At 41.3% G+C, this 22,610-nt stretch overlaps 1 pseudogene; it reads right to left on the bottom strand.

The window, feature by feature from the left end:
* Nucleotides 1-17,751: 17,751 nt before the first annotated feature.
* On the bottom strand, nt 17,752-18,708 carry LOC101964898 (putative vomeronasal receptor-like protein 4; annotated as a pseudogene).
* Between the last annotated feature and the right edge of the window lie 3,902 nt (nt 18,709-22,610).

Here is a 22,610-nt window from a genome sequence, read left to right as displayed (position 1 = left end):
TTTCATATTGCTTGTACATTTCTAATTTTTCTCATATTTACAGCCCACTACTATGTTTCCAAACCACACAGCCCTGCATCAAACTTGGGAGGCACTTTTGAGACATACAACTCCCTTCTCTTTCACTGTGACAAAATGAAATGAAAAATGTCAGAGGAGAGATTTGCATTATTCCAGATTGACTGCACAGGTGCAGACTAAATGATTCTAAAAGATAGGTCATGCATTCAGAGAAATATATCATCCCCACCTGGCAGTAACACCTGGTGAGCTAGGTAGGTACATCCATCCTCCCTAGGGGTAACTTGCCAAGATAAATATGTGATTGGTGGTTTTTGGTGCATGATATGAACTAAACTTGAAGAAATAGTTCTGGAATTTTAATATCAAGCAAACTAATGAAACACACTGAAATTCAATAAGAGACACTGTGATTTTAAGTACTAATTGTGTTTAGTAGACACTCTAACAGACATCTGAAGCATAAATATGACTCACATGTATGATCTAATGTTATGTTTGAGGACAGTTTCAGGTTGGATGCCCCCAAAATGCCTTCACATTAAACACAATGCACTTACAGACACAGAAACATGATACAAGAGAAACAACTGAATAATACGCTGTAATCTAGTTGCAGTAATCCCGTGTAAGTTAAGAATGTTTTCAGAATCTTCACAGGTCGACATCAAGGCTAAAGACACAGCTTTTCTAAAGGCAGACAGAGAGTCTAACTTCTGTCTTCAGGACCCACCACGGGGCTCTCTGATGAATCCAGATCTCCAACACAGGTCCAAGCTACTCCCGTGTAGCGGAGGGACATCTGATATAAAGGCCCTTGGTGTTTCTGCCCAGGTGTGGACCTTCAGATACCAGATGAAGAGGGAAGGCCCTAGGATCACGGGCTCTCAGCACCCCCTTGCTCAGTCTCAGAGAGTAAGGTCTGTGCTGCTGAGGAGACGTCACAGGTGCCTGGGAGCAAGTCAGACCCTGGGCCCACTCACCTTGGTGGCTGTGCTGCTGACCACTCTGTGTGGGCCCTTCTGACAGGGTGCAGCTTCCCAGGCTGTACTTGTGCCTCCGGGATCTGTGGGGCTCTTACATACCACAAGCCACCACCAGAACCCCAGCTGTCACAGTCGACAGCTCTCAGGGAGAGGCAAACCCTCTGCAGAACCTCAGTCCCCGAAGGACGGCTTTCCCTCCCCTCCACAATTACTCTGTATGTTGGGCTCAGAAGTTGTCTCAGTCTTAATTGGGGCTTAATTACCTTAATGAAAGTTTCTGCAGTTTGAAAGTCAACCACCAGCCAAATTTCCACCTCTGAAGTCCCATTTATCCTTCCCTTCCCCTTCCCAAAAGTCCATAGATGCATCCAATGGGTCCATCTCTCAGACCCAGAGGATCAAGGCTCCTCATTCTCAAGGCCTTGTCCATGCACAGGGAGGTGGTACCTGATGTCAGGTTTTAGGGACTCTGAAAACACAAGGTGAACCCAGTGGTTAGACACACCCACAGTCTCCCTCTCAAAAAAACAAACCTGCCATCACAGAAATGCAAATCAAAATCAGAGGGAGATTTCACCCCACCTCAGTTAAAATGGCATTTTTCAAGAATACAAATCATAGTATATTCTTTCAAATATGTGAAAAAACAGGCAAATTAATGTTTTTCATAGGAATAAAAATTAGTATGAGCATGCTGGTAAGCAGTATGAAGATTGTTTAAATATATAAAAATGAACCACCATATGATCCAGCTACAATGCTCATTGGTACTTATTCAAAAAACTAAAATTGAAATAGTATAGTTATACAAGTGCATCAATATTCACAGCAGCATGGTGCACATGACCATGTTAAGGAAACACCCTGTGATCACCAGCAGATAAATGCACCAAGACCATGAGGTGTGCAGACACAATGGAGTACTACTCAGCCATGAAGAGCAGTGAAACCAGGCATAGTCTAGGAGATGGACAGAACTACAGAATGCCAGGCTACGTGACATAAGCCAGACTCAGAAAGACAGGGGGTGAACACTGCACTTATATGTGGAAACTGGAGCAAAATCAGGGGGATGGGCTGGGCAGACCCATGAAAATAGAAAACATGTCCGTGGAGCAGAGGACGGGACTGGGGGAAGAGGGATGCGTGGGGAACTGCAGGTGCCAAGGGATGAGCTGGCGTGACCATGCCGTGTGCTCCTGTGGATGTGCAGAGAGTTTCATGTTGTGAGTCTCTGTGGGGTACAAGGTGGTAGGACATGAATAAGAAGGAGGAAGTGAGCAGAGGACAGAGAGGGAAAGAGGGGATGGGAGGAGGGAGCAGGAGGCCACGTGGGGAAAGGCACCCAGGCAGGTGGCTGGGTCAGGGGCCCTGTGATGGTGACCATGACGAACTAATAAAATGCTTTCAAACTCCACGTCTACACTGGTCCTGGGGGCATTTGTGTGATCCATCTACACCAGGAAGCTTCCCCATGTCACTGAGGCTCCTACTGCCTGGGGATTTTTCAGTCCCTGTAGCAAGGAATAATAATAAATTGGCCAAGGGCTGATGGGAGGTGAGAGCAGCTTTCTTTCTGCAGAGGAGAGAGCAGCCGGGGCTGGCCGGGGCGGCAGGCTCCTGGTCACTGGGCCTCCTCTGTGCCCTGAGGGACTCATGACCTGGGGATGCGCCCTGCACACATTAGGGATAGAAACCTGGGCCACACGTGGAAGCCACCTGAGTTACGGTCCCTAGTGTGGAAGGAAGCCCCAGGCCTGCGTGGTGGAGTGGCCACTCAGGGCACTTAGGATCTCAGTTCAGCCACAGAGTGAAACAGATCCATGAGCAGTGTTCCCTGGTACAATAGCAACACTGAACCCTGTGACATTTGATAGGGGATTTTGTGTGTGAACTTGCAATTTTGGCCTGATTTTAAGATGTACATAAATTATTGTAAAAGCCATGACGTGATCTCAGTAGTTTGGAATCCAGCCCTATTTCTATAAAGGTGGGTGTCAGAGGAACATTCACAGCACTGTGATCAACCTCAAAAAAAAATACAGAAAAATACCAAATAAATTAACATTACATTTCACACCAAAATCACTAGAAAATAGAAAATAATTAATATCAGAGCCAAAAATAGTGAGATTGGGAATAACAAACAATGCAACAGGGCCTGGGGCTGGGGCTTTGTCGTGGAGCACTTGCCTGGCATGTGTGAGACACTGGGTTGAATTCCCAGCACCACATATAAACAAATAAATAAATAAAGTTCCTTCAATAACTAACAAAAACATTTAAAGAAAAAAAATGCAACTGATAAATTAAACAGAGTAGGATTTCTGAAATTATAAATAAGATTGATAAAATCTTCAGCTAACTAACCAAAAAAGGGGGACTCAAATTAACAAAACCCAAGATGTAAAAGAAAATATCACCAAAGATAGTACTGAAATCCAGAGGATCATCAGAAACTATCTTGGAAATTTATACTCCAAAAAAGAAAATCTTGGGATATTGACAAATTTCTAGAAACGTCTGACCACCCCAAGCTGAACAATGAGGATACCAAACAATCAAACAGACCAACACCAAGTAAGGAAACTGAAGCAGCTATCAAAAGCCTCCAACAAAGGAAACCCCAGGACTGGATGGACTCTCAGCCAAATTGTGCCAGACCTTTAGTGAAGAACTAACCCCAACCCTCCTCAAATTATTCCATGAAACAGAAACAAAAGAAACATTGCTCAACTCATTCTGTGAAGCCCACATCACGATACCAAAACCAGACAAAGACACATCAATGAAACAAAAGTTCAGCCCATCACCCTTGATGAACTTAAATTCAACTATTCTTAATAAAATACTGGCAAATAACATACAAAAACACATTAAACAGCAGCAAACTATTATCAAGTGGGTTTCATCACACAGATGCAAGGCTGCTTCAACATATGCAAGTCTAGAGTGTAATGCAGCACAAACATGGACTTCCAGACAAGACTCACAGGATTATCTCAATGGATGCAGAAAAAGCCCTTGACAAAGTACAGCACCCATTCATGTTTAAAACACTATGGAAACTAGGGATGGAAACAACTTCCCTCACCATTGTCAAGGCTGTGTATAAAAAACCCAAGGCCAACCTTATACTGAATGAGAAAAACTGAAAATATTTCCTCTAAAAACAGGACAAGACAAGGATGGGCACTTTCCCCACTCCTGTGAAATTTAGACCTTGAAACTCAAGCAATCAATCAAGAGAAAGAAATTAAAGAGATACAATAGAAAAAGAAGAACTCAATTTATCTATTTTCTGATGACATGATCCTTCATTTGGAAGACCCAGGAAAACTGCCGCAGAAACTTCAGAACTCATGAACAAATTTCATAAATAGCAGGAGACAAGGTCAACAAACATAGATTAACAACTTTTCTAAACTCCAATATGAAATCTGCTGCCTCAGTCTGGCTGGGCACAAATCATGAGCCACTGAAGCAGGAAAAAACTTTATTTTTGAAACTGCAAGAAAAAACCTCACGCACGCTCCTGGGGAATTCTCCAGAATGCCACACAGCTCATCCAGGAACCCACAGCCAGAAATATCTCTCCTGGAAATCCCTCCTCCTGCACTTCCCCAATCAATGGGAACTCTTGGGGAATTCCCGGAAATCCCCACGAGAACTCCAAAATAGTGCGAGAACTCAAAAGTAGCGGCAGAGGCAGATAGTAATGCCTTGCTTGTCAATCAATACTGTTGGCAAAAGGCCAGGGGGCCATACAGACTTGGCCGTGGCTCTCAGCATCTCCCCCCTTCTGTTTAATTAAACAAAAAGCAATGTGGCTTAGGGACTGTGCCTGTTAGGTAGTCCAATTCAACATATGGTCCTTACCCGTCATCGAATGAACTGACCTCTAGGCATCAGCCTCCTGTCTTAGGTTGGTACCACTGCAATTGAATCATACTCATCACTGACTACCGGTCCAGCATACAGCCATACTTGTGGATAGGCCTTTGCACCAGTGTGTGGGGGGGGGTGAGGTTTTTTGAATCACCTCTGTTGGCCACCAAAATTGGCCTTGGAGCCAGTGGGGGGGTGAGGTTCTTTGCCTCACCTCTGTTGGCCCCCAAATTTCAGACCATCACTAGTAGAAGGGAGGAGGATGCAAAATGCCATGACACTAAGCCAATTGAGGGCTTCTCTGAAAAATTGTACCACCAGTGACACCATCAGCAAAAATACTCCAGCACTACCACAATTCACTGCACCAACAGATAGTTCACAATGCATACAAGTGATACATAGTCCAGGCAAGTTCTGCAAGCAGTTCAAAGCAGAGGAATCTGTCAATATGTCCATTTCCTCCCAAAGTAAATTGACTCCTTGATTGAGAATTACTTGTTGAGTTATTATTCATTGATGCATCAGTTTATACAGTTTGTTGTGATAACTATCGAAGAAGCTGTAGTTTGGTTTTATCTTTGTCTTCAATGGCACTGGAATGAATTCTGGCAATGATGCTAAGAAAAAAATATGTAACATTCCAACAGGCACTAGGAAAAAAATTTTTGAACAATTTACATTATCCTGAACAGAATTATTAAATATAATGAGAAGGAAAGGTGAAAGTAAACAAACAGAAATGTTAACCTCCTTATTTGTTCACATATTAAAACAATTTTCAACAGCTGTTTACCCAATCTAAATTAAACCATTAAAATCACGTGAATAAAAAAAATTTCGATCCATTTATACATGAGAGCTCCTCATATGATATATGGACATACACACATACAGACATACAACACAAAACAGAAGTGTGCACACATAACATACAACACATAAGACAATAGTAAAGGCCTTGTAGCTTTACCTAGGTGAAATCTCCATTGCCATGTTTAAAAGCTCCACAGTCAAAAAATAAAACTGATCATAAAAACATTAACCTAGGTTTGTATGAGCTCAAAAATAAAATAGAACTTTATGATGTGGAATAAGGCAATAATAAAATAAATATTGAAAAAAGCATCCTGGTTAATCACTATCACAGATGTAAGAATAGACAAACTGGAGCTCTGGATATCAGCTGTTATGGATTTGAGTCAAATCACCTTTTTTTTTTTTTTTTTTTTTGGTCTATAGAATTCGCTATGGTTAGTTTCTCTGGAATCCAGATTGGCTGTTGTTCTCCCTGTGGAAACACACAAACAGAACCCCAACTCCAGACAATCACTGGGTCAGGACCTTTGTTAATCTCTCTGAAATCCAAATAGGCTGCTGTTCTCCCTGTGGAAATACACAAATAGACCCCTAACTCCAGACAATAACTGGGTCAGGACCTTAGTTAATCTCTCTGGAATCCAAATCTGCTGCTGTTCTCCCTGTGGAAATACACAAACAGACCCCTGATTCCAGACAATCACTGGGTCAGAACCTTTCCATAGTCCTGTTAGAATATCCTTCCAAAGTACCTTAGGCTTATGTACATTTTTTGGACACATATGCCTTTCCGCAGCACTAAGCCCTGATGAATCCAAATTTTAAAAGTTTAGAGTAAAAATGGTTATTTTAAGTTTATATTTGGAGGATATACACCCCTTTCCAATTCCCTCCTTTTGCTTTAATAAGTACATTTTAATAGTTTGATGAGCTCTTTCAACTATGCCTTGTCCCTGAGGATTGTATGGGATTCCTGTTATATGAGTAATGCCAAATAATGAGCAAAATTGTTTAAAAGAGGTAGAAGTATAACCAGGACCATTATCTGCTTTTAACTGTTTTGGAATGCCCACAGTGGCAATATTTTGTAAGCAATGAGCTATAACATCTTTATTTTTTTCTCCAGCATGAAGGGAGCCCATCAAAAATCCATAAGAAGTATCAACTGTAACATATAAATATCTTAATTTTCCAAATTCTGGCAAGTGTGTGATGTTCATCTGCCAAACATGGTTAGGTATCAGTCCTGTAGGATTGACTCCAAGATTAACTTGTGGTAAAAAGGTCACACAATTTTGACATTGTTTTATTATTTGTCTAGCTTGTTCCTTAGTTATTTTAAAACGATTTTGTAAAGTATTAGCATTGACATGGAACATTTTATGAAAATGTGTAGCTTCTTCTAGTGTAGAGAAAATATGTATGTCATGTGTAGTTTTATCTGCTAAATCGTTGCCCAAACTAAGGGCTCCAGGCAATCCTGTATGTGCTCTGATATGTCCTATAAAGAATGGATCTTTTCTGTCCCAGATTAGACTTTGTATAGCAGAAAACACAGAGAAAAGAGTAGAGGAAGGGGAAATCCTACCAGCATCTTCAAGGAATTTTATAGCATTAACTTTATACTGACTATCAGAATATAAATTAAACACAGAATCGTTAAACATCACAAAAGCTTTCAATACTGCATTAAGCTCTACCTTTTGAGCTGATTGTTTGGGTACTGAAAATGCAAAAGTTTGATCAGGGGTAACTACTGCTGCTGTACCATTATTTGACCCATCAGTTAATGTATTTGGAGCATTCATGATAGGGGTTTTTCTTGTCATTTTTGGAAAAACTACAGGATATGAAGACCAAAAAGACTACAAAGAATTAGATGGTAAGTGATTATCAAATGAAACATTAGATTTACACATGATTATTGCCCAAGTATTTAACTCATTAGCTAACTCATCAATTTGATCCATAGTATATGGAGTAATAATTCTATTGGGAGAAATTCCAAATACTCCCTTTGCTGCTTTTATTCCTTTAAGTATTAATTGTCCTACAGCCTCAGGATACCTAGTAAGAATAGTGATAGGAGAATAAGATAAATGTATCCACAATAATGGACCTTCTTGCCAAAATACTCCTGTAGGAATATTTTTGTTGGTATTACAATAAATAATAAAGGTAAAGTTATATCAATTCTATCCAAATGCATATTTTCCATATATGTTTCAATAATTTTTAATGCTTTTCTTGCTTCAGGTGTTAACATGCGGGGTGAATTTGGATCTAATGGGCCTTTTAGGATATCAAATAAAGGTCTCAACTCTCCTGTTGGTATGCCTAGATAAGGCCTTATCCAATTGATGTCTCCTAATAACTTTTGTAAGTTGTTAAGTGATTTGAGTTGACCTACTCGTATTTGAATTTTTGGTGGACGGGCCATGGTTGAGGATAATAGAATTCCTAAATAATTAATTGGAAAATTTAATTCTACTTTATCTATTGCTATCTCTAGATTATAATTTTTTAATAAATTTGTAAGTGTGACATAACATTCTAGCAATGTGTTTTTATCTTTGTGTGCTAACAATACATTATCCATATAGTGAAATATTTGTAGCTCAGGATATTGATTTCTAAGTGGCTGGATTGCTTTGTTAACATAAATTTGACACATAGTTGGGCTGTTAGCCATCCCTTGAGGGAGTACTTTCCATTCATATCTCTGATCAGGACCTTCATGATTCAGTGCAGGGATAGTAAATGCAAAACGTGGACTATCCTGAGGATGAATTGGAATTGAAAAAATAATCTTTAATATCTATAGCTAAAACAGACCACACTTTTGGCAAAGCAGACAATTGAGGAATCTCCGATTGAGCAGGTCCCATGATAACCATCTCATTATTAATGGCTCTTAAATCTTGCAATAATCTCATTTACCTGATTTCTTTTTAATGAAAAAATGGGAGTATTATAGGGAGATATGTAAGGTTGTATTGTTCCTCCGCTAATTGTTTGACCAGGTCATGGGCTGCTTGTATCTTTTCTTTAGTCAGGGGCCACTGAGGAACCCATACTGGTCTATCTAATTTCCAAGTAATTTTTATTGCCTCATTGACCCCTTCTGAAAACCCAGTCCATGTCTATTTATTCCTTGATCTATTCGAATTGGTGCTGCTATACCTTGTTCTTCTAATCTTTTTTCTTTCCTGAAACCTTGTCTAGCCCTAATAGTGGGCGCATTTGGATTGATGTTATGTGTTAATATCAAACCTAATTGATGTAGGACATCTCGTCCTCATAAATTTATAGGAAGATGATCCAATACATATAGCTGTATAGTTCCTTCACATCCTTCAGAATCCTTCCAATCTAATACCATTGCACTTCTCTGGGGATTAGTTGCCACCCCTAGGCCTCGAAGCGTTTCAGTGGCTTGTTGTAATGACCAATGTTTTGGCCATTCTTGACGAGATATGATGCTAAGGTCTGCACCTGTCCAGGAGCCCATTAAATTTATGTCTTGAATATTTAGTTTTAGCATTGGGAGAGAATCTAAATTCAAAGACAGCATAGCCAAATCTACACCTGTGGAGCCTAATCACCTAGAACCTCTTTCCATAGTACTACTGGATAATTTATCATGTAGGCTGGGTATTACTAAAAACTATGCTATTATATCTCCTGGTGAAATTACTGATATACTTTGGAGAACTAGATTTAACTTTTATTTCACCTTCATAATCGGGATCAATTTCCCCAGACTTATCATAAGTCCTTTTAGTGTAGAAGAACTGTGTCCTAACAATAAGCCTACTGTTCCTTGGGTAAGAGATCCTTGTACTCCTTTGGGAATTATTTGAACTCCCATCTCTGGAGTTAATACTGCTCTGGCGGAGACGCATATGTCCAACCCTGCTCTCCCTCTGGTTCATGTGAAGAGAGATCTGATGGATAATGTGTCCTGGGCACTACCCTGATGGTGTTGCTGGGTTCCTCCATGGTGTTTCTCGGTTCCTCCAGTGCCCTGTACATTTGTGGTCGTGGGCCCTGGAGCATTGGGCCCCCCTTTCCGTTTTTTGGCAATGGAGCCCGATGCCTTTCTCTATGATATCATGAGTAAACACCTGGTCCTTGTCCATTTTTTGATAATGGAGTACCCTCTATGGTGGATTGAGAATGGCATTCATTAGCCCAATGTCTCCCTCTACGGCATCGTGGGCAAATACCCTACTATTCCTTTGATACTTAGCTTTGTTAAACCCTCCTCCTATGGGGCAAGTCCTTTTAAAATGTCCTGTTTGTTTACAATTGTAGCATGTTTTTGACCTGGCATCTAAAGCCTGTTGTACTTCTGCCAAGACTAGTCCTTGTTCATTAATGTCTCTACATAATTTAATATATGTGTTTAAATCTTCATGTCTCCATGGTCTAATGACCTCTCTGCAGCAACGATTTGCTTGGTCATAAGCCAGTTGTTTTATAAATGGCATTGCTTGTTCTGTATCCTCAAAAATTCTGGAAGCTGCTTGAATAAGCCTATCTACAAATTCAGTGTAAGGTTCATTAGTTCCTTGTATTGCCTTAAATAATTGACCTTGTAAATCTCCATGCCCCTGTAAAGTTTTCCATGCCCTAACTGCATCTACAGCAATTTGTGTGTATACTCCACGATCATATTCAATTTGTTGCTGTTGACCCTCATAAGGTACTTTTCCTTACAGGATATCTAGATTTCTTTGAGGGTAACCGGTTGCTGCATTTCACCTAGCTGTCTTCCTGCAAAATTCCTCATTGGCAACCTTCCATAACAAATATTGTCCTCCATTTAGCACAGATTTACACATACTAGCCCAATCTGCTGGAGTCATGTCCAAGTTGATAATGGATTTGACCATGCTTACAGTGAAGGGTGCTTGAGGACCATAGGTTGTTACAACCTCCTTTAACTGCTTCACTGTTTTGAAATCTAAAGCACGGTGAATTTGCTGCCCTCCTGCCTGCTCAAGTACAAGGCATGCTAATCTTTGAGGTCCTGTCTCAGGATCCTATCTATCCACTACGGGGCTTGAGGGCCACTCAGCTATCTCCATAGGTGGAGCTGTTGGTTGAATTACGTTCTCTGGAGACAGAATGGTGTTTGTAGCAGCCTCCTGTTGTAGCTTTTCCCCTAATAGCTGTTTCTCCTCTAAGTTTTCTTCCTTTAAATTTTCTTCCTCTGTCTTACTAGCTTGAGAGACCTTCTCTTTTGCTTGATCTAAAATGTCTTTCTCCATGGTGTGAACCTCTAACAATTTACTTAACACTTTTTCAGTTTGTTTTTTACTAATTTCTAATCTGTTATAAAGATAACGCAACCCAAAAAGATAACACAAAACAAAACCGAAACAGTATGAAACAAAAGCGGAACAAAAATTTGTTGTATCAATTTTCCTATTTTCTTCACATGTGCATTTGTGGTCTATTTCTATCTCTTCCTCAGGGGCGAAAAACTTCAAACCTTGAGCCAACCATTTTTCCCAGTCTGCCTGAGAAAATTCTAGAAATAGGCAGCTTGAAACAAACACAAAACAAATCAAAACAAGAACATATTGTTTTTAAAATGGTCACCCATTCTTTCACCTTCCCTTAGGGGCAAGCAATTTCACTTACCCCGAAGCTTCAGACGTTCCCTGCACGGGCCACCAATTGCCGCAGTCTGGCTGGGCAAAAATCACGAGCCACTGAAGCAGGAACAAACTTTATTTTTGAACTTCAAGAAAAAACCTCACACGCTCCTGGGGAATTCTGCCGAATGCCACGCGGCTCGTCCAGGAACCCCCAGCCGGAAATATCTCTCCCGGAAATCCCTCCTTCTGCATTTCCCCAACCAATGGGAACTCTCCAGGAATCCCTGGAAATCCCCACAAGAACTCCAAAATAATGGGAGAACTCGAACGTAGGGGCAGAGGTGGATAGTAATGCCTTGCCTGTCAATCAATACTGTTGGCACAATGCCAGGGGCCATACAGACTCGGCGGTGGCTCTCGGCAATCTGACAAGTAAGAAATGAGGAGATATACTCCATTCACAATATGTCCAAAAAATATTTGGGAATCAATCTAACGAAGGTTGTGAAGGACATCTACAATGGGGATTACAGAACAGTGAAAAAGCTGAGGAAGAACTCAGAAGATGGAGAGACCTCGTGTTGGACAGGCAGAGTTGATATCATCAGAATGGCCATGAGTCAACAGCATTACAGAGACTCGTGCATCTTCATAAAATACCAATGCCCTTCTGCACAGGATGAGGAAAAACACTTCTGAAGTTCATTTGGAAGAATGGGAGACCCAGAAGAGAGAAAGCAACTCTGAGCAACAGGAGCAACCTTGCAGGCCTCACAGTCCTGACCTCCACTTGTACCTGAGAGCCCCAGGGAGGCATCCTGGTGCCAGCCCAGAATCTGTCATGAAGACCAAAGGGTTAGAATGGAAGACACAGGGATAAGCCCTCATAGATACAGTTATCTGATCCTAGACAAAGGGGACAAACACATGAGCTGGAGATAAGTCAGCCTTCCTGACAGTGGTGCTGGGAAACCTAAGCCACAGGCAAAGAATGGACTCTTGACCCCTGGACCTCACCTTGACCCCTGGACCTCACCACACTGAAGCTCACCACCATATAAACCCTGAAGACACAAACTCTTGTTATTATCTTTCTTTTTATTATACTGCTATACAGAATAACTTTGACCCACATCTTTCTTTATTTTTGTAGTATGACAATGCTCACTAGAGGGATAATAATGCCATGTTCATAGTCAACTCAACATGATTTTATCAATTTTGTTCTCCCTTCCTTTCCTATTCTTTCTCTTTCTCCTCCTGCTAATCTGCTGGCTCTACCCTTTTGATCTCCCTTCTATTTTTATTATTTCAAAATCATAAATATATGCACATTGACATATGTATTCCCGTGATTTACTGTGGGATTCTCATAAGGGACATAGCCCAATTTGGTAGATCTTTGATCTCTTCTTCTCTCAAGCACATTCCTCTGTTCTATGTGTTACTCTCCTAGTTTCATGAGATCACTTTTATATTCCTTCTCATCTTCTCTCTCCACCCCCCACCCCACCCCTACATATGAGATAAAATGTTTGAACCTTGACTTTCTGAGTTGGGTTTATTTCACTTAGCCTGATATTTTTAATTCCATCCTTTTACTGCCAAATAACAAAATTATAGCAGAGTAATGCTCCATTGTGTATATAGACCAGTTTTTCTTGATGCATTCATCTATTGGTGGCCACCTAGGCTCATTCAATTATTTGGCTACTATGGATTGCAGTTCTAAAGATGTTAATTTGCCTGTATGCCTATATTAAGTTGATTTTAGTTCTTTCAATAATACTAATGAGTAGAGTAGTTACATCATGTGGTTATTTCATCCCTAGACTTTGAGGAATCTCCAAACTTCTTTCCAAAGTGGTTGTATTAATTTGCAGTCCCATCAACAATATATAAGTGTACTTTGTCCACATCTTTACCAACAATTAGTATGATCTGTGTCCCTAATGTTGTGTGCTCTTTAGTGAGATAAAAGTACAGTGTAGTTGATTATCATTTCCTCAATGGTTAAGAATGTTGAATTTTTTACATACATTTGTTAGATATTTGTATTTCTACTTTTGATAAATGCTTCTTCAAATATTTTGCCTATTTATTGACTGGGTTATTTTGTTTTGTGTTTGTTGAGGCTTTCAATTTGTTTGATTGTAGTTGTTTTGGGGGGATTTGGATTTTTTGTCCAGTTCTATACATTATGGCTATTAATTCTCCATAGCAAGTGTAGATGGCAAAGGTTTTCTCCCATACCACAAGCTCTCTTTCAAATCTCTTGTTTCCTGTGCTATGCAGAAATTTCTCATTTGATACCACAACACTTATTGGTTCTTGGTTTTCTTACTTTATTTAATTTATTTATTTATTTGTGATACCAGGAATTGCCCCAGGGGAACTCAACCACTGAGCCACATTGCCAGTCCTTTTCATTTTATATTTTGAGACACAATCTCACTAAGTTGCTTATGGCCTCACCAAATGGCTGATGTTGGCTTTGAACTTGAGATCCTCCTGCCTCATCCTCCCAGACCGCTGGGATTGCAGGTCTGGGCCACCATGCCTGGCTTGCTTTTTTATTGTTGTTGTTTTATTTTGGGCTTTTTTCTTGAGCTTTAGGAGACTTATTAAGGAGGTTGGTGCCTGGGTCAGTATGTTGAGTGTTTCTGCTGTATCTTTGACAGTGGCTGCAGTATTCAGGTGTATTCCTAGGTCTCTGATATCTTTTGAGTTGATGTTCATGGTGAGAAACAGGCACCTGGCTTCTTTCTTTTACATATGGATATCCAGTGTGCCCAGTATCCTTTATTAAAAAGCTGTCTTCCTCCAACATATATTTTTGACACCTTTATCCAAGGTCAGATGTCTGTTTACTCTCATTCTCTTTAGTGACTTCTTCCCTTCCCTTCTAATGCCTTTTCCTCCCAAGCATCACGATGCTGTTTATGTGTAATTTACTAAATATGTATAGGTCAAAGTTCTGAGGTGTTATATAGTGTTACCAAGTCCCTAGCTACCCCCCAAATACTCCAGACCATTCTCCTGTTAATATCCCTCATCAGTAGAGCAACCTTCCAAGGTTGCCAAGAGATACCAACCTCAATACCATCACATCATTGGACCTAAATATAAATCCCAAGACCAAACTGCAGACTGCTATATGCCATCAGAATCTATACACAGTTTAGGAAATGAATTGTTCTGCATTAAAGTGCAACAAAACTCATCATCTCTAGTCATAGTCTCCCATCACAAAAGAGAGACCCCAGACACACACAAAACCAAATAAATTTATAGGAGTAAACAGTAACTCAGCAGTCAAACAGAACAAGAAGTAATATGAGCAGCATGAAAAAGCCAGGAAGAAAAGGAGAACAAATAATGCAGGACAGCCTAAATATTCAGGAGGACCTAGAGGCATCAGAAAAGTGGTCAAATAAAGACCTCAAGGAATATGTTAGACAGATGGAATGGAATCTTAAAGAGGATATGAAACAGCAAATTCAAACAATGAAAGAACACATTGAAAATGAATTACATAAAAAGATAAAAAATCAAATAAGCATCTTTATCAGGAGATAGACATTATTAAAAAAATCAAACAATATTTATAGAATTACGTACAGGCATGCTAATCTTTGACGTCCTGTCTCAGGATCTCATGTATCAACTACGGGGGTAGGGGGCCCCCTAGCATATGTTGTTTCTATAGGTGGAGCTGTTGGTTTGACATTTATGCCCTCTGGTGATAGAAAGGTGTTAGTAGCAGCCTCCTGTTGTAACGTTTCCCCTGATAGTTCTTCCTCCTGTAAATTTTCTTCCTCTGTCTGACTACCTCAAGAGACCTTCTCTTTTACTTGATCTTCTACTATAGTCTGAACTGAAGGCTTTGAACTCGGCAAACAAAATCCTACCAACATCCATAACGGTAATGTGCCAACTGGCACATTTCCTTTTCCCTTAAATCTTCACCATGATGGTCCCATTGTAATATATTCAAAAACTACTCCTTAAAAAGCTATGGGCTACATTTTTGTATTGTATCAATGTATGGCCTGACTGTTTTGGGGTTTACTGGGGTGTCTCCTTCCTCGAACAATTTACCTAACATTCTTTCAGTTTGATTTTTGCTAATTTCTGACTCCATATTTCTGTTACAAGGATAACACAACTCAACAAGATAACTCAAAACAAAACCAAAGCAAAATGGAACAAAAAATCATTGTGTCAATTTTCCTATTTTCTTGAAATTTATATATTCGAGGTCTATCTCTATCTCTTCCTCAGGGCCGAACAACTTCAAACCTAGAGCCAACCATTTTTTCCACTTTGCATGAAAAGTTCTAAGGATAGACAGTTTGAAAGAAAAACAAAACAAATCAAAACAAGAACACATTGCTTTTTGAAATGGTCACCCATTCTCTCACCTTCCCTCAGGGGCGAGCAATTTCACTTACCTCCCAGCTTCAGGCGTTCCTTGTATGGGCCACCAAATGCCGCAGTCTGGCTGGGCACAAATCATGAGCCACTCAAACAGGAACAAACTTTATTTCCGAACTCCCATACCACTCTATGTACACTCCCTGGGAACTCTCCCAAATGTTACCCACGCAGCTCATCCAGGAACAACCACACACCAACCAGAATTCCTTCCACTGGGCTGCAAGTGAATTCACTCTTCTAACCCCTCGAGAACTCAAATGGAACACCAAAGTAATGGGCGTCCAAGGCAGCAAGAGCCATCCTATTACTGGTGTAAAGGACTAATATACAATTAAATCAATCCAGCATCATCTTTATGGCTTGCCTCTCAACCATTACTTCTGGCAAAATGCCAGGGACCATTCCAACTCAGCTGTGGCTCTCAACAATCCATATGATTTTTTTACTATTTTCGCTATTCTAGGTCTTGTCCTCATCCATATGAATTTTGGACTATTCTCCCTGGTACTGTGAAAAATGTCATTGTCATTTGATAGTAATGGTATTGAACCTATAGATGACTTTGGGTCCTATTGACCAAAGCACCTTCGTTATATGAGTTTAGGTGTATTGTCAAACTTATCATTTCATAAATATTGGTTGACTCTGTACCTCTCACATCTGTATTTCCCTCCTACCTTTGTGGAAAACAGACTCGCAACTAATCACAAGAGAGGGCTCCACATAAATATTAGCATGTGAATGTGGCTGCTCTGGAATGGGAAGTCTGCCTGACTCATTGTGGTGTTCTCACAAATGTCGATGGGAAGTGAGGTCACATTCACCCACTGTCTTTCCCTGTCCCATATCTCCCTCTACTTTCCTTCCCCTTTGTCTACTCCACTGATCAGCAGGGCCACCAAGAGACACAAAAGGCCTCCATCACCAGGAGCGCTTCTGTGTCTCCTCCCTCTGATCCTACTTCAGTGAACATGTGGAGTGAGCACAATGCATCCCAGGTAGTGCAGAGGGGCTTGGCAAGACCCTCATTGTCAGAAGTGTGCATTCCAAACTCATGGGCTCTGGGTTCCAATTTAAGACAAGGGCAAAGCAATTTTTCTCCTAAATAAAACCAGAACAGTTTGTATGTCATTAAAACTAGGGAAGATCAAAAGCAGGAGCAATGGAAAGGCCATCTCCATTTCTAAAGCAATGTCTTTAAAGAAGCCTCAGATTATTTTCAATTTTATTTATTAATTGGTTTAAAAATGCATTTAAAGGCTTAGAAAAATAGGAAAAGAGAAAAATGATTTCTTGGTGCACCTCCATAAGGCTTCTTTCTCCCAAATGAGGAACTACTCTTTCGGGTTCTTTTGTGTTTTGCAGCTGTTCATATGCAGACACAATCCAGTTAAATGCTTTGTATTCCTTTCTAAAGTACTATTAGTCTCCACTGCTTTTTAATTGTAATATTCCCTACATCCTAGTAGTTTGAACCCACTCTTGTTCTTAACAAGTTCAATAAAATTCCACTTTGTAGGATGAAAATTTATAAATACTTTAAATAACAACAATGGCCCAGTTATTGAATACTCAAGTTTGTTTATCAATTAAAACTGCAATATAAAATATTTTTACTCTGTGTATCTTATGTACAGAAGCACATCTGGAAGACCAGGCCCTAGAACTGGACTTCTTGGGTCTGGAGATGAATACATAAATAATGTTGTTGTGATTATCTAAATTGTTCTTCAGCTTCTCACTAGCAGAAGTGGTGGTATGAAAGAGCCACCTAACATGCAGGAGAACATCAGATTCTTCCTGAAGGGTGGCAGGAAGAACAAAGAGGAGATAGCTGGGTCCCTCCAGTTCCAGTGACCTCTGTGCATTCAAGACTGTCACTGACATTGAACTGTGAGAATGCAACTCTGTGTGACTTCCCTCCTCTTAATGTCTTGCATCACATACAGCAACACAAAGTTAACAGGATTTCAAACATACTAAAAGAATCACTGAAATGGATAATTTCTCAAAATTTTTCTTTCTTAGTGAGCATGACAACTTTCAACCAGATATCCATCTCTGTGAATCAGCAGAAATGGGCAAACAATCGCATAACCAACAGTCAGAAATTCATGAGCACTTACAGACACACAATTCTTCAGTAAGGAGAAAAATGAACATAACGAAACAAAACAATCTGCCCAATAGAAGAAGAGAAAGCAGAGCATCAGAAGGAAAACACTCTTTGCAGCCTTCACCTCGGCGGGGGTTCTGTGGAGGAGCTTGGAGGTCTGAAGGTAGAGCACGTGCTGGTGGTGCTTGTGGAGGAGGAAGACCATGTGGCCACTGGCCAAGCCCATGACACCCTGGAACACAGCATCTCGAAGAACCATGAGAGCAATAAAAATCCATCTGATTATCCAGTTTTCTGGTAGAAAATAGCAGTACCTGTCACTTTCACTAAATTCTGATGTGTTCAAGCTGTTAGTATTTTTGATGTAAAATGGTAAGTTCATGCTTAATGAGGAATTGAGAATCCAACAGAAGAGCAACAAGGGAAGGACGTGCCATGCAGATCTGGGCTGCAGCCTCCCCCACCTGGAGGCTCTGGGACTAATGATGATGGCCTGGACCACTGTGAGGAGACTGGTGGTGCAGATGGACAGGCCCCGGGCCACCCTCTCCAGATAAACCACAATCTTACAGCCTATGTCACCTAGGAGGTTTCTCAAACCAAAGCTGGCTATTGTCCTTGGTGTACCTTTGGTAAAAAGCATTAGGATATTTGTTAAAGCCAACTGGATGAGAATGAGGTGGATAGGTTTCTTCTCACTGCCTCTGAAAACGTAAATGAAGCTCACAAGAACAAAGGTGTTCCCAGCAATGCCCATTCCTGTTAGGAACATGAAGGTTGTTCCCTTCGCAAGGTCCAGAGCCATTTCTTACTTCTTAGGCAGAAGCATTTGGATGCTGCAGACATGTTTTAGGGAAAAATATCATAAATTATTATATTTATCTTTAGAAAGCCTTTCATACATCAGTTCTCTAAAGTGTAATCACAGTCAGTACACATATCACAGTGCTAATTTTATCAAAAGAACTATTCTACTCATTTTTTGTTCCTATTTTCCTAAGCTGTAACCAAAAGACTTCACAAGAACAATTTTAGAGGAGGAAAGCCTCATTTGTGGGCTCATGATTTTAGGGACCGAAGCCCACAGGAGGCCAACTCCATCCTCAAGGGCCAGAGGTGTGAGAGAGCATCATGGCAGATGAATGTGGTGCAGAAAAATAGCTGAGAACACTGCACTAACAAGCAAGAGAGAGACCCCCCCACACAAGGACAAAATGCCCACCCAAGGGCCACCCCCAGTTGCCCACTGCCTACAGTCACCCCTGGTTAACCCCAGCAGGGACTAAGGCACTGACTAGGCCAAGGCTCTAATGACCCAACACTTCCTCTCTGACTCCCTACATTACTCTACTCATGAGCTTTGTGTGACCCTCATTTCTAAACCACAAGGGCATTCTTTGTGTGTCTCTTTAATAAAAATCTGGGGGAAAATACTATCCTGGGGGCTAGTACTCAAAATTCTAAGTTTTAAATCCAGCTTTTGTTTAAGGTCTACACAAGCAAAACCAGTTCTGCTTCCAAATCCCTAATCCCACACTGTGCTCAAACTCAGCGAGGCTGCCTTCAACCCACCGTTGGCCAAACGTGAATTTCTGCCATGTTTCTGTTATCATTCTGTCTGTCCTCATCATCAGTTCTAAAATCCTGGGCTCAGAAGTGTCTTTCCAGCCTTCCCCACCCCCCACATACACACCTTTGAAAACCCCATTGCTCAGCTCTTTCCCTTCTCTGACCCATTGCACCACCCACACTGCCTCTCCTTCTGCCAAGTATTCCTTTCTGGGTCACATTTTTGGGAGTATAATGGTTTCTGGGTTTGCCTTTTGCTTACAAATGTCTCATTTTTGAGAACTGAATTTAGTGATTCTAAACTGTAAGCCCCAACCGACTCTGGGAACTCCTGCTTACAAGTCTGCAGTGGTCCTGGTGATCATCAAGGTCAAGTCAGTCTGCACGACCTTTCCAGACAGGATTCTGATGTTAACTGAATCAGACAAAGACATCAGCATCGAGTGTCCTGTCTGACAAGATCAGATCCTCAGCATGTGCAGCCATGGCTGGTGCCCAGAGGAGCCAGGGTGACCCTCTAGGAGGGTCTTGGCAGAGGTCTGAGCTCCCCCTGAGTGACCTCAAGGACCACTGGGGGAGCCAGCATCCCTTCTGGATGTGTGGATGCTTATGGAGCTGGGTGAGGAGGAGGGGTTCATTAGGGTTGGTGCAGTGGTGAGGTGAGGCAGTTCATGGACTAGGCTCCATTAAGGGCCACACTTGGCACAGCAGGCGGGGATCATTACATTAGGAAGAACTCACTCACACAGGGTCACGGTGGCACAGTGCAGCTGCTGCAGATCGGCAGGGGAATGGTTTCTGTGAGATTTGCAGCCTGCTCTGTGTGGCTCCCTGCAAGCCTGGTTAACAACGGGCTGCTTTGCTCTTCACCAGGCCAAGCCGATTTTCAGACTCAGGCATGGATAAAAGGTTGCTCCTTACACCTCTGTTCTCAATCCCTTTTCTCACCAAGGGATTTCTTTCAAACCGTGGGCAGCTTTTGTAGAATGAAGGAAACAAGGATGTTTGGTCCAATGCATGGGAATTGCATGTTGTTTATACTGAGGAAAACTTTCTGCAAGCCTTCTTCGTCTTCTCCCTACAAAATGCTAGAGGGTTGCTTTAGATCCCTTTTCCTAATGGTCTCTGAGGCCACAAAGTGCATGAACAAGCCAGGCCTGATGGTGCATGCCTGTAACCCAAGTGGTTTGGGAGACAGAAGAATCACAACTTGAAGGCCAGCCTCAGCATCTAAGCAAGGCCCTAAGCAACTGGTGAGACCTTGTCTCAAAATTTAAAAAAATTGAAAGGGATGGAGATGAGGCTCAGTGGTTAAGTGCTCCTGGATTCAGTATCTGGCACCAAAAAAAGAATCATAAACATAGGCTTGTGCCCTAGTGTGTACCAGGGAGCCTCTTGATGGGTGAAAAATTACTACTGTGGTCGGTATGTCCCAATGTCCTCACAGATTTATCAGAACTTCTCCTGTGTATTTTTCATTTGTTTGTCTAGGAGTTCACATGTTTTCTAGCTCTCTGCCTTTTCCCAATTTCAAAGCTCTGACTCATGTTTGGGGGCAGATTCAGAGACTTATAATATATGACTTCTCTTTCTTACTGTCCAAAGTGAAGATATCAGACACCTGCCTTCTCTCCCAGGTTGCCTTGGGGAGTGGTGAACTATTTTACAAGGCAGGCCTCACATTCAGACTGACATAAGCCCCACCAGGACCAACAGTCAACCGTTCATGCAGATGAGTGCATGCATCAGACAGGGTTTTCAAAATGAATAAAAAAAATGACTGATTATTGCTGGAAAATAACAGGATAAAAGTAAAGTGAGATATTTCATGTTATAATAACCCCCGGCCTGGCAGAGTTGTAGTGGGTACTCTTTAAAAAGCAAGCATAGTGTTTAATATTAATAGTTTTTGTTTTTGTTTTAAATAATTATTTTTTAGTTATAGTTGAACACAATACCTTTGTTTCATTTATTTATTTTATGTGGTGCTGAGGATAGAACCCAGGACGACACACATGTAGGCAAGTGCTCTACCACTGGGCCATAACCCAGCACATAATCTTAATAGTTTCTAATAATTTGTCCATCAAACGTGTGTAAGTAGTGGAATTGACTTCCAAGTATGTCATGATATATATTGTAATAGGGATGATTCAAGGATGAACACAGAAACAACTCTTCAAAATTACTCAGAAACTTGCTTAAAGAATTGTTAACATAAAGAAAAAGACCACAGGGCTCCATCCTGGAAAAAGAGAAATGCATCTAAAAGGAAATTTCAAATTTTAAGAAGGCTAATGCAGTCACAATTCAGGTGAAATTGCAGGCTGAAGGTACAAAACTTTTCGTAGATGCTTGAAAAGATCTGTACCATTCTGATTTCTTAAATAAAGAAAGAGGGTAACCTTCTGAAAATATGCACCCAGAGCTCTCTCGTGGTACCAGATCCTGAACATAAGAACAGAGATGCCTAAGAGTCTCTGCGGGGACATCTGTGTCCTCTGTCATCAGGTCCTTCCTACAAACAGGCAGAGTGAGGCCCTAAGGCTCATGACCCACTCAGCAACCCCCTTGCTCAGCCACAGAGAGTCAGCTCCGTGCTGCTGCGGAAAGGTCACTTGTGCCTGTGAGGAAGCCAGAACCCTCAGGCCACTCACCTGGTGGCTGTGCTGCAGAGAAGCTCTGCTTTGGTCCTTCTGACAAGGGGCACCTTCCCAGGTCCTGTTGTACCTCTGGGTCTGTGGGGCTCTTGCTACATAAACCACCTCCAGGACTTCAGTTGTCACAGGTGACACCTGTCAGAGAGCATCAACCACTCTGAGACCTCAGTCCCTGGAGTATGGCTTTCTCTCCCTCCACAATTACTGCTTTTGTTTGGCTCAGAAGTAATCGCAGGATTAATTGGGACATAATTATTTTATTAAAAGTTTGTGCAGTGAGAAAGTGAACAACCAGCCAAGTTTCTATGTCTGAGGTTCCATTTCTTGGCCTTCCCTTCCACTTCCCAAAGGACCATGACTGAATCAGAATGGGGCCAGGGTCTGAGACACAGAGCGTCAGCTCCACTCATATTTAAGGCCTTCTTCACCCACAGGGATGTGGCACCTGATGACCAGCACTGGGGACTCTGCTCTCAGAGAAAGCCCCAACCAGGACCTGGGC

The sequence above is a fragment of the Ictidomys tridecemlineatus genome, chromosome 8 (genome assembly GCF_052094955.1).
Source record: "Ictidomys tridecemlineatus isolate mIctTri1 chromosome 8, mIctTri1.hap1, whole genome shotgun sequence".
Classification (NCBI taxonomy): Eukaryota; Metazoa; Chordata; class Mammalia; order Rodentia; family Sciuridae; genus Ictidomys; species Ictidomys tridecemlineatus.
Note: the sequence above shows the minus strand (reverse complement) of the source record. Positions and strands in the feature narration are given on the sequence as shown.